Below are 13,680 nucleotides of genomic sequence, written 5' to 3'. Positions count from 1 at the left end.
CTCTGGAACGGTCCTGTCTCCTTGGAGAGGAAGGTTGAAGTCATCTCAGAGATTGGTGGCTTTCACACCTTGAGGTGCTTGATGCAGTGAGGACAATGTGGATGCTGCCCCGGAAGAGTAGATGATGACTCCTTATCAAGAACTTGGGATCAGGACTGACCTGGTCCGCTCTATGCTCTGCCCTCAGCTTTTATAGAAATCCAAGCCTGAGAACACATGTTCACTGGATAGTGAGAGGCTGGAGTAGGACATGGCTAAGAGGGCAGCCTCTTCTTCCGGGTTCTCAGCTAATTATCAGTTTTGAGGCAGAGTCCATTATCCCCATTTTATGGATGAGAAAGCGAAGTCACAGGGAGGTTAACTTGTTCGTGGTGACACAGGGGACACCTTTGCATTCCAAGACTCTTGTCTTCTTTTTACACTGGCTTACTTAGGTGTGTATCGATGTGCGTATCACATAGAAGGCCTCAAACCTCAAATAATGCCACCAGCGGAGTAATTTCCACATTGATGTTGGTTGTGAGGAACCAAATTGTGTCTGGTTTAAGCATGAGGCAAATGTGGCACTCCCCACCCCCCCTGCCCCGCACCCCCCAACTCTCTCTGGCCTATTTATTTATTATATATAAGTACACTGTAGCTATCTTCAGACACTCCAGAAGAGGGCATCAGATCTCATTACAGATGTTTGTGAGCTACCATGTAGTTGCTGGCATTTGAACTCAGGACCTCTGGAAGAGCAGTCAGTGCTCTTAACTGCTGATCCATCTCTCCAGCCCTCAAATGCGGCACTTTCTAATACAGAATCAGATTCTCCGGTGTGTGTGAACTCACTGACCTCTCTGCACCTCCTCTCTTTCAGGTCCTTGCCCTAATGCTCTTTCTTTGAAGGATAGAGAACATAAAGGTGAGATTCCCAGGAGGAAAAGAAGATTTTTTTCTCTCTCTCTCTCAAACTTCATACTTTTTGGAGAAGTTTGAGGTCCTGGTGAAGTTGGCTGTTTGTGAAGCTGCTAGTTTCATGACTCCTCCCCTGACCCCCTTTGGATTTGTGTAGGAGAGAATTGGCTTCAGGCAGTAGAGGAAAAGAGATGTTGCATCATCACAGTGCCTAAAGGGAACCAAATTCAGAGAGGGGAATCAAGTGGAGTGTGTTCTCTTCACTCCCATTGATCTTCCTTTCCATCAAGGCGTCGCCTGCAGACTTCACTTAAAGATATAGAATTATAGGAATTAGATATGTTACCCTCTCTACAGCAATGGCAGGATCATCTGTCAATGAAAAAAATTCAATTGTAAAGTTTCCAGAACACTCTTTATGCTTGACTTGTTTCTGAGATCTTTTTAATTGGACTCGAGTTTCTCATTTTGTTTCGTTGGACAAAGTCATTAACCCCATGTTCCACTGGCTGAGAGAAGAAATGAAGAGCAGTTCTGATTGTCGGAGACTCTTGAGTAAAGGCAGGAGCCCTAATGACTGCCCTATGTAGTGTGGAAGCCTATGCCTCCTCTCTCCCAGTGTCCTCGGAAACACCAGGAGGAGAGGACAGTGTGGTCCATTGTGGTCCTATTATAACTAGAAGTTTTCTGGGAAGCGCTGCATCAAAACAAAGGACTCAGGGCTGGGAAATAGCTCAGCTGGTAAAGTGTTTGCCATGCAAGCACAAGGACCTGGGTTTGATCCCCAGGTCCCCACTTAAAAAAAAGGCCAGGCATTTAAAAGTACTTGTGGTCACAGTGCTGGCAAGGTGGAAACAAGCAGATGCCCGGGGCTCACTAGCTAAGCAGCCAGGACTACTTGATGCATCTCACTTCCTACTGAGAGATACTGTCCAGCTCAAGGCAATGTAATGGGCATTGGAAATGTGCTTGTCTAGTGAGAAATGTGTAGATGGAGAAATGGGTCTGCTTTCTAGTTCAGCCTCTGTTATCGTACCAAAGATCCAGAGAAGTCAATGAGCGGGTGTTGCAAGTGCTTTCTTGTTGATAAATCAGGTGTTTCCTGGGTTCCAAGCTGGGTTCTAGTTTGGAATGCCGGGGCTGCAGTCAATTGTAGGCAGAGATTTTACTCTTTAATCCTCAGTCCTTCCCCATCTATGCCTCACTCCTTAATTTCTTCCCTGTTTAACCCTCTGGTGTGAGTTGAGTCTGCAAAATGCATGATGGATGAAGATGATCAAGATGACAACCATGTTAGTATTAGCAAGAGAACTCCCAATCTTTCCAGTCCACCTCATGCAGAAACAGCCGACTTGCTTTCCATAGATTGTCCTCATGCCTTCCTAGCTTGGTCTTTTGCCAACCCTAACTTGACCCCAAGCCACTGAACTGAAAATGACCCTTAACTTGAGAACAAGCCCTAATTTAGCTTCTTGTCATATACTTCCAAACGCCTGAGCACTAAGGCCACAAGGAAGCTTTCTCCCAGTCGGAAACTGCCCCATGCCAAACGTCTCTTTACAAGAGATGAAAACATTCCATAGTGTAGATTGCATTCGAAGTGATTTCCTAAGAAAAGATGCCCCAGGGTCCAGACCCAGATGAGTCTTCTAAAGCTAGAGTGATCTTTCCCACCCTACGCTGGTGCTTTCCTGATCAGGCAGCCAGCACCCCTCTCTCCCTCTCTCTGTGGTCTTGCACTGAGCTTGTTTCCCTGGAGCCTAATCTCAAATGCTGATGTCACTGATGGAGCAGAGTACAGGATGCAGCTGCAAATGAAGTTGAGAATGTGTGCCTTTCAAACGACCTTTTAACCTCAAGAAACTTCACAAAGCTTCACAGGAAGGCACCCACTGCTGAGATAGTAGCTGATGGATGAAACTTACCCACAAGTAGCCACACTGCTATGTTTGGGGAGAAATATAAGTATTGTGATTTTTTTATTGTCTCTCAAAAATAATATAATTACTTATATGGCACTTTGAGATTATTACTTCTTTCACTAAAAATGTCGTTAAAGCTATATAATACTTTTATAATTCGTATTGAGTGCCTAATGTTGCTAAACACTTGGCACAACGATCATGTAACCATCTGGATCATCAGCCATGGTTGTTACCATTTTACACACTTGAAAACAAAGGCACAGGGAAGTTTGCTCAAGGTGAAGTCTAATAAGTAGCTGAGTCAAGATCTGAACAGATAGTCTGGCTTCCCATCTCATGCCATAGCTTTGTAAATTCCTAAGACAGAGAACTCAACCTGAACAGTGATGTTCACATTCTGTATCACAAAGAAACCATGTGCATTAAGTAGAGGCTGATTTATATCTTAAGAAAAAGCCCAGGGAGATAGTTTTCTTCATTACGGATGTGTGTGAACCATGATACATGGACTAAAGCTTAGTGCTGTAATTTGACTCTGTGTTGACTGCTTCATTTGATTTGTTTCATTACTATAACCCAGGAACACTTATCAAGCATTTTATATGTATCAGGCATCATGTAAAAGATTAATAGAAGCACAAATAAAACAAAACTTTCTTCCTGTCTCCCTGGAGGGGGAAAATTTATTAGAAAAAAATATTAAGCTAGTATAATAATTAAAGATTCCAGAAGTAACCCTTTATTTGACTGAACGAGTCACTTAGAGAACTAGTTCAAATGTCTTTTAGCTTGAAGAGTAAAGGTGGAATAACTGGAGTAGTCGTTTCCAAAGGACTTGCCTTTTAAGAATGAGGGCCCAAGTTCTATCCCCAGAACCTATGTAAATTATAAAAAAAGAAATACTGCATGTGATGGCACATGGTGGTAATCCAAGTGCTAGGGAGGCAGAGACAAGTGCATCCCTGGGGCTCATTGGTCAGTCAGCTTATCATATCGTGTGATTTCCAGTCAATAAGATGCTTTGTTTAAAAAAAACAACAACAACAACAACCCTGAGGAACAAAAGCTGAGGATGTCCACTGGACTCCACATGTATGAGTGCACCATGCACACACACACAAACACACACACACACACACCCCACATACACACATGTAAAGGAAGAAATAAAAGACACCAAATCTCAGAGTAAGTTTTAACTCAGAGTGAACTCATAGGAGAAGAATGGTTTACAGCTCTGTTGGGGTAGAGTGCTGGAGAATAGAATTTCTCCACACCATTATTGCTAAGAAGGTAACAGATAATGTTAAGGGGTTTTCAAAATCCATCTCTTCCATTGATACCATTGGTCACCACACCAGAATAAGTTCTCATGAGTGAGCCAACTTAAAGAAATCCCAGGTAAAACTACTGGAATACTTGAAAGAGAAAATAAGAAAAAAAAACTTAAACTGCCTAATTAAAGTTGAGTGGACTTCCAATACATGAATGCTTACGTGGGAGAAACTGTTGACTTGAGCTAATGTTAGTTCAATGTTGGGGGGAAAATCCTAATTGGCCTAATTGGAAGAATTTTATCTGAACTGAGAAGATAATAATTTTTCTAAAATGAAAATCTAACATAAAATTCATTCTGGCATGCCAAGCCCTCCTACAGTGTACCCAACAGCTGTAAACTGCACCCTGTCCCATGCACACCCTGTCCCACCCACAACTCTACCTGCCTTCCAGGAGGCCACTCTGGCACCAGGGACCCCAGGCTATGGAGGTACTAAGGGTTCCACTGGCAAAGTTAGCACAAAAAACCCCAGCGGTTGTTCAGGCAACAAAATCCCCAGGGGAGAGACTCTATTGAACATGAAGACATTCTAGTCATCAGAATTCTAGGCCACCAGACCAGAAGACAGAAAGGAAACAGAAACAACAGGAAACACATCCCAAAACCAACCATCCAACAAAGCTAAACTCAGAAGTCAGCATCTAAACCTATAATATATGCAAAACCAGATGGCTAAAGGCTAGCGTAAGAACACAATCAACAAGAGCCAGGAAAATACAGTATCAACAGAACACAGCTATTCTACTACAGCAAGACCTGGGTACTCTAACCCAGCTGAAGCACAAGAAAAGGACTTTAAATTCAATATCATTAAGATGATAGAGTCCTTTAAAGAGGAAATACATAAATCCCTTAAAGAGATACAGGAAAATAAAACTGAACAGGTGAAGGAAAAGAAGAAAACTGTTCAAGACCTGAAAATGGAAATAGAAGCAAGTAAACGAACAAACAACCTCTGCCCCTGCTACATACAAAATGAGGGAGTCCTGGAGATGGAAAATCAAGGTAAGAGAACAGAAACTACAGACCCGGCGATCAGGCATCACCAACAGCATACAAGAGATAGAAGAGAGAATCTCAGGCATAGAAGATACAATACAAGAAAGTGGTGCCTCCATCAAAGAAAATGTTAAAACTAAAAAGTTTCTGACATAAACCATCCATCAAATTTGGGACACTATGAAAACAGCAAACCTAAGAATAAGAGGAATAGAAGGAGATTGAAGGCCCAGAAAATATTTTCAACAAAATCATAGAAGAAAATTTCCCTAACTTAAAGAAAGAACTTGAACACCAAATAGATTGGAACAAAAAAGAAAATCCTCCTGCCACATAATAATCAAAACTCTAAATGTAAAGAACAACTGTAGCCTCCCCTCCCCCAGCCTTAATGGTTCCACTGTTTACACCTGGATGGAGCTTGCCACTCAATCGTTCTGCCACGCCCACTGCTAGAACCTGCCGCTTTGCTGTTTGGAGCCATACACATGGTCACGCTGCTACTGGACCCCAGGACTATTTGGCGGGAATCCCCCCCACCCTTCCCCTCCTTTATAACTGCATATTGGAATAGTAAAATTGAGCTTTGATCAGAATGCCTGTCTTAGCTGCATCTTTTCTCGCCTGCCTAGCCCTTCTTCTTTTCCAGGTTTCCAAAATGCCTTTCCAGGCTAGAACCCAGGCTGTGATCTGCTGGCCAGACACAACAAACAACAACAATGAAATATTGGAAGTTACAAGGGAAAAAGTCCAAGTAACATGGAAAGGTACACCTATTAGAATTATATCCGACTTCTCAACAGAGACTCTAAAAAACCAGAATGGCCTGGGCAGCTGTCTTGCAATTTCTTTCTTTCTTTCTTTCTTTCTTTCTTTCTTTCTTTCTTTCTTTCTTTCTTTCTTTCTTTCTTTCTTTCTTTCTTTCTCTCTCTCTCTCTNTTCTTTCTTTCTTTCTTTCTTTCTTTCTTTCTTTCTTTCTTTCTTTCTTTCTCTCTCTCTCTCTCTTTCTTTCTTTCTTTCTTTCTTTCTTTCTTGTTTCTTTCTTTTTTTTAATATTTAAACCATTTATTGCCATTAAGTTACAGATCCGAGTTATATATGGATAACACTGATACTTGTTATCACTGGAAATTATGTGTAGACATGTGACCAACTGAGGGTTTACTATTGTCATTAAAGAAAAAGTCAAGAATTTTGAGTACTTAAGCGCTTGTAGTTATAAAATTTTGTTCCCTTGGATTTTTTATTACACAAATCCCAATAGATAATATGCATATTACTACAGATTGCTATAGATAAAACCATCATTCAGAATTATTAAATTAGTTGCTATTTTGAATTACTCTTGATGAAGACATAAAATTTAGCATTGATAAGGCAGCAGAGAGTTGGTTTAGGGACTCTCAGCTATTCAATAATGTTGGCATGGTCATTAAAGATAGCATTCTGGGTTTCCCCTCAGCACGACTATTCATGCTGACATGATCTGTGGCTGCAGCAGTGGCTGGAGCACTGTCTCTTTCAAGAGCTGGTCCTTGTACCGCTACGCAGATGGCCGCTTACTCATCTTGTAGTTGATAAGTCATCCTCCCTGAATGAACTGAGCTACTTTGTTTGTTACATGGCATGCAAACAGAAGCCAGTTTCCAAGTTGTACCTTGTAGGCAAATCTCAAGAATGTCAGAGAATAGCAACAGAGGGCCAAAGTCATCTGCCCACTGATAATCTCTGGATATTTCTTCATGTCATTGATAGCAGCAATGGGGAGACCCCAGTTGGCAACTGGGCCCCAGAAGTGTGTACTCATGAGGTAGTCCCAGAAGTCCTTGCTCCGGACATAGTCCGCCGCTTTGCGCACCAGCGCTCCAGCCATGGACGTGCCGTTGGTGGTGAAGCTGCTACCTAGACAGATGACACCACTGTCGACTGTCTTGCAGTTTCTAAGAGACCACAGACACCATAGCAGACTATTATACCCAATAAAGCTTTCAAATCACCATAGATGGAGAAAACAAGATAATTCACAACAAAACCAAATGTAAACAATATCTATCTACAAATCCAGCCTTACAGAAGATATTAGAAGGAAAACTCCAACCCAAGGCTGTTAACTACACCCAAGAAAATACAAGAAATAAATTATTTATTTATTTACAATAATTCCAACTGGTTGCAATGGTGCAAATAGTGCAAAAGAATTCACACCAGCAAAACCAAAAGAAGGGTAACACACACACACACACACACACACCACTATCACCACCAATATCAAAATAACAAGAATTAACAGTTATTGATCTTTTTATCTCTCAAAATCAATGAATTCAATTCTCCTAATAAAAAGATGCCTGTTATCAAAATGGTTGCAAAAACTGGATCCATCATTTGGCTGCATACAAGAAACATACCTGAACATCAAAGGTAGACATTAACTCAGAGTGAAGCCTTGGAAAAAGAGTTTCCAAGCAAGTAGACTCAAGAAGAAAGCTGGAATAGCCATTCTAAAATAAATTGAAGATTCTTAAAGAGATTTACATAAATGAAAATAAGTTAAGAAAAATACACAATAGAGTACTACTCAGCTATTAAAAACAATGACTTCATGAAATTTGCAGGCAAATGGATGGAACTAGAAATGTTATCTTGAGTGAGGTAATCCAGTCACAAAAGAACACACATGGTATGTACTCACTGATAAGTAGATATTCGGCGAAAAGCTTGGAATACCCACAATACAATTCACAGACCATATGAAGCTCAAGAAGAAGAAAGACCAAAGTGTGGGTGCTTCAGTCCTACTTAGAAGGGGAAACAAAAAAATCATGGGAGGTAGAGGGTGGGAGGGACTTGGGAGGAAGAGAGGAAGAGGAGAGGGAAAAGGGGGGCAGGGTCAGGTATGGGAAGAGACAGGGGTCAGGAAATTGAACAGAGGTGTGTAGCAATGGGGGATGGGGAACTGGGGGTAGCCACTAGAGAGTCCCAGAAGCCAGGAAAGCAAGAGGCTCCCAGGACCCAATGGGAATTAGATTAGCTGAAATACCCAACAAAGGGGAGAGAGAACCTGTAGAGACCATGTAGAGAGGCTAGGCATGGACCCAGTTGAGGGATGGGGCCACCCACACATCTCCAAATTTTAACCCAAAATTGTTCCCGTCTAAAGGAAATACAGGGACAAAGAGTGGAGCAGAGACTGAAGGAAAGGCCATGCAGAGACTGTCCCACCTGGGGATCCATCCCATTTGCAGACACCAAACTCAGACACTATTGCTGATACCAAGAAGTGCTTGCTGACAGGAGCCTGATACAGCTGTCTCCTGAGAGGCTCTGCCAGAGCCTTACCTATAAAGATGCGGATGCTCAAAACCAACCATCAGACTGAGCATGGGGACTGACAGAAGGAGGAGTTAGGGGAAGGACTGAAGGCACTGAAGGGGTTTGCAACCCACAGGAAGAACAACAATATCAACCAACCAGAACCCCCTGAGCTCCCAGGGACTAAACCACCAACCAAAGAGTTCACATGGAGGGACCCATGGCTCTAGCTACATATGTAGCAGAGGATGGCCTTATCTGGCATCGATGAGAGGGGAGGCCCTTGGTCCTGTGAAGGCTTGATACCCCAATGTAGGCAGTGAGATGAGATTGGGTGGGTCGGTAGGGGAGCACCCTCAAAGAAGCAAGAGAATGGGGATAGGAGGTTTGCGGAGGGGAAGCTGGGAAAGGGGATTACATTTGAAATGTAAATAAATAAAATATCCAATTAAAAAGAAAGTGGGGAATAACCTTGAGCACTGTCTTAGTCAGGGTTTCTATTCCTGCACAAACATCATGACCAAGAAGCAAGTTGGGGAGGAAAGGATTTATTCCGCTCACATTTCCACACTGCTGTTCATCACAGAAAGAAGTCAGGACTGGAACTCAAGCAGGTCAGGGAGCAGGAGCTGATGCAGAAGCCATGGAGGGATGTTCTTTACTGGCTTGCTTCCCCTGGCTTGCTCAGCCTGCTCTCTTATAGAACCAAGACTACCAGCCCAGAGATGGTCCCACCCACAAGGGGTCTTTCCCCCTTGATCACTAATTGAGAAAATGCCTTACAGTTGGATCTCATGGAGGCATTTCCTCAACTGAAGCTCCTTTCTCTGTGATAACTCCAGCTGTGTCAAGTTGACACAAAACTAACCAGTACAAGCACATTGGCACAGATCATCCTGAGTAAGGTAACCCATTGTTTTATTTTTCAAACCCGATTTTTAATGATGGTTCTTAAACAGAACACCAACAGCTCAGGCACTAAGATCAACAATTAATAGATGGGACCTCATGAAACTGAAAAGCTTCCATTAGACAAAGGACACTCTCAAAGGGACAAAACAGTAACGTACAGAATGGGGAAAGATTTTCACCAACTCCACATCTGGCAAAGTTCTGATATCTAAAATATATAAAGAACTCAAGAAACTAGACATCAACAAAATCAAATAACCCAATTTCAAAATGGGGCACAGCTCTAAACAGATACTTCTTGACAGAGAAACCTCTAATGGTTGAAAAATACTTAATAAAATGCTCAACGTCCTTAGTCATCAGTGAAATGCAAATGCAAATGACTCTGAGGTCACATCTTAACACCTATCAGAATGGCTAAGATACAAAACTCAAGTGACAGGTCATGCTGGTGAAGATGTGGAACAAGGGGCACACTTTTCCATTGCTACTGGGAGTGAAGACTTGTACAACCATTTTGGAAATCAAATTGGTGTTTTTTCAGGAAACTGGGAATAAATCTACCTCGAGACACACCTATACCACTCCTGGCATATGCCCTAAAGATGCTCCACCATAGCATAAGGACACTTATTCAACTATGTTCATAGCAGCTTTATTTACAATAGCCAGAAACTTGAAATAAACTAGATGTCCCTAAGCCAAAGAATGGATAAAAAAAAAAAAAGTGGTACATTTACACAATGGAGTATTACTCAGCCATCAAAAGCAATGACATCATGAAATTTGTAGGCAAATGGATTGAACTCAAAGATCATCCTGAGTAAGGTAACCTGTTGTTTTATTTTTCTTAAACCCCATTTTTATTTTTATTTTTTTTTAAAGATTTATTTATTTATTATATATAAGTACACTGCAGCTGTCTTCAGACACTCCAGAAGAGGGCGCCAGATTGCGTTACGGATGGTTGTGAGCCACCATGTGGTTGCTGGGATTTGAACTCCGGACCTTCGGAAGAGCAGTCGGGTGCTCTTACCCACTGAGCCATCTCACCAGCCCCCAAACCCCATTTTTAATGATCGTTCTTAAATGTTCAACCTCTCTTCTAGCCCACCGCTCACCAGTGGTAGTAAAAGAGAAAGGACATGGGGGATTGGACCTGTTTAGAAATGTTGTTTTGGAGCAAAATCCATCTGAATTGTCAGGAAACTAGCAGTTCAGTTCACAGGTCAGCAGTGGCAGCTTGCTCCACTTGCAAACACTTCATGATTATACTAACAGTCCAGTTCCATAGTGTCAGGATAGCAGCGTCAGTGGCACAACCTAGCAGAGACAGCCAGGCCTCAGCCAGATTGGCATGAGTCAGCAGGAGGGATTCAGATCACCAGGAATGTGAGGAAAAGTTCTCAGCTATGCCTCTCTCAAAGAAGAGAAGACCAGTGAAGACTTGAGACGAACAAGCATTGTAGATCTAGCTCTACCAGCAAGCCCCTCTCACAACCCATTGACTGCTATTATACTCCCCATGTCGTCCATGAGTCTTGCTTCTCCACTGTCTTGCCTCAGCACGAGGATCTGTCTCAGCTGATGTCACTCTGCCAATCAACCAGAGTCCAAGGAAACAGTTAGAAGGTGCAGTATACTACCAGAAGATTTTTGGTGTGTTTCTTTCTATTTGAGTCCCTGCAAATGGAGCTCAACTATACCATGTAAGGCGGACCAATACATGCATGTTGTTAGCAAAGAATTCTTCATCATGTGTCCTTTCACATGCTTGCTTTACCAAAGCATCCTTTCACTTTTGTCCTCTTCAGGAAAACACTTATTCATGTATTTGCCTCAGCAAAATACCATCCAACCATCTGACTTTCCAAAGAACCCTTAAATTTCCACTTCAGTCACCCCAACCCAGAAAGACAAACATAGTATTATGTATTCACTTATAAGTGGATATTGGCCATAAAGTACAGAATAACTATTCTGCAAACCACAGACCTAAAGAAGCTAAGTAACAAGGAGAAACTGAGGGGATGGGTTGGGGGCTGGGCACACTTGAATCTCACTCAGAAAGGGAAATAAATTGGACATAGGGGGTGAAAAAAGGGAGGGACCATGGGGGGGGAAGTTTGGGGATGAAAACAGGAGGGATGACTGGGGGAAGGATGGAGGGAGAAAGTACTGGGAGAGACAACCTTATGGGGAGGGGCACATCTCTGGGATAAGCTAGAAACTTAGACACAATGGAAACTCCCAAGAATCTATGATGGTGATTCTAGCTAAGACTCCTAGCAATGGGGGATTATGGGCCCTGAACCAGCCATCTCCTATAACTAGGGAAGACTTATAGTGAAGGGACTGGGGCATCAACCCAGCCACAAACCTTAGACCCACAATTTGTCCTGCGTACAAGATATGCGGGGGTAAAAGATGGAGTAGAATTTGAGGGAGTGGCCAACCAATGACTGGCCCAGCTTGACACCTATGCCCTGAGAGGGAGCTCAGTCCTGACACTGTTAGTGAATTCTTCCAATACTTACAGACAGGCACCTAGCCTAGCTGTCATCAGAGGCTTTACTTAGCATCTAATGGAAACTGATGCAGAGATCCACAGCCAAACTTAAGTGGAGCGTTAGGGAATCCTGTGGAAGAGGGGAACGGTGACATATGTAACAGTTGTGCAGCTGGGTCTTCATGTGGGACTCCTAAAGTGGGAGCAGGGTCTGTCTCTGACTATATTGGTTGTATTTGGATTTCTTCCCCCTAACTGGGCTGCCTCATCTCTAGCCTCAATAGAAGATGCTCCTGGTCTTCCTGCAACTTGATATGCCAAGGCTGGTTGACATCCAAGGGGGGCCTCCTCTTTTCTGAGAAGGGGAGGAGGGCTGGGTGTTGGGGAGGGGAGAGGAGAGAGAGGGACTGAGAGGAAAGGAGGGAGGGGAAGCTGAGATCTGGATGTAAAGTAAATAATAATTTAAATAATTAAAAACTAGAAAAATTAATCTTGCTTCTAGAGGCATTGCAGATATGGCTGCAGTGTCACATGTACATGAGTAGGTGGCAGAGAGGAAAGAGGTCATGTCTATGCTCAGTGTTCTGACCTGTGAACATCTGAATGATCGATGGCCTAACATTCCCTGAGAAACGCAAGCCTGAGATGACCAACAGTCCAACGCCATCCAGCCCTAGAGTTCTCCCAGAGCAGGGGCGCAAACCAGAGACTAGGAGAACTCTGCATGGGCCTCTGGGCCCCAGATGGGAGTAAGCCTGAAACAGAGGACCCCAGACACTCAGAGACCCCTGGTGCCACTAAGAGGAGCAAGTAAGTGGTGGAGAAATGGAAGAGAAACAGAAATCAGAAGGATGTGTGCACAATGGAGAGAGGCAGAACTGGAGACTCGAGGGCAGTGAGGAACAGCCTGATGTGAGTAGCTGATTGACCCCACCTGGGACCTTGGTGGGGTCCTGGCTTGTGCTGCCACCCGGACCCACATCTAGGTTCATGGCCCCTCAACAACAGGGACCTGTTACCACCAAAGGCCATGCAGATGTCCCTGGTCTGTGCTGCCATCTGAGGGTGTATTGATGTCTGAGGGTTGTGCATAACTGACTCCACCGTTCACCTGGGCATTGTGGGAGAGCTAGCCCTGGGGGGTGTGAAAGCTGACTAACCCCTGGCCAGCTGCAGTACTCAGGAAGGGCGGGGGTGGAGGGAGCTGGGCCTTCCACTCCTTTGTTTTGTGGTGACATGGATTAGAGAGAGATACCTTCCTTCCCTCCCTCATCCCTTGCCATCTACTGCAGGCAGGAGAGCTGGCCCTGGGGTCATGAGAATGGAAAAACTGGCCATATCCCTTATCAGTTGCAACACTTGGTAGAGTGGGCCCTGCATCTCACCTGGGCAGCAGGGTAGGGCTGGCCCTGATTGGGGTGGGGGTGTGTTTCATGTGAGCCAGCCCCAAGGGCGTGAGAGTGGGAGAGCTAGCAGTTTGGCCAACTCAGATACCTCTCAGGCCCAGATCCAGGGCTTTGAGTTGGTCCACCCCAACATCCACCCTATTGATGAACTGCTGGAGTGTGTGAAGGGGCAGTCCTACAGATCCAAAACTGCAGAGGCTCCATAACACAGGACAACACCAGGATATCTGAGAGTGGGTGTGGCTCATTTTGGTAGTGGTGTAGAGTCTGGATGTGAGGGCCCAGGGAAGAAGCTACCTGGCTGGCTTCCATCACCAGCTGAGCACTAGGGTAGGCCCAATGTTTAGTGTCATTGTGAATGTTAGACACTTTTTGACT

The 13,680-nt window shown here is 43.8% G+C and overlaps 1 non-coding gene and 1 pseudogene across 1 annotated transcript; one reads left to right on the top strand and one right to left on the bottom strand.

The window, feature by feature from the left end:
• Nucleotides 1–6,579: 6,579 nt before the first annotated feature.
• Nucleotides 6,580–7,036, bottom strand: LOC110307470 (annotated as a pseudogene).
• A 5,351-nt stretch (nt 7,037–12,387) lies between these two features.
• LOC115032856 lies at nt 12,388–12,519 on the top strand. The gene has a single exon (XR_003838515.1). It is a non-coding gene; the product is annotated as a small nucleolar RNA SNORA17 (small nucleolar RNA).
• Nucleotides 12,520–13,680: the final 1,161 nt, after the last annotated feature.

The sequence above is a fragment of the Mus caroli genome, chromosome 12, assembly GCF_900094665.2.
Source record: "Mus caroli chromosome 12, CAROLI_EIJ_v1.1, whole genome shotgun sequence".
NCBI classification, from domain to species: Eukaryota; Metazoa; Chordata; class Mammalia; order Rodentia; family Muridae; genus Mus; species Mus caroli.
This window is presented reverse-complemented; position numbering and strand designations above follow the sequence as displayed.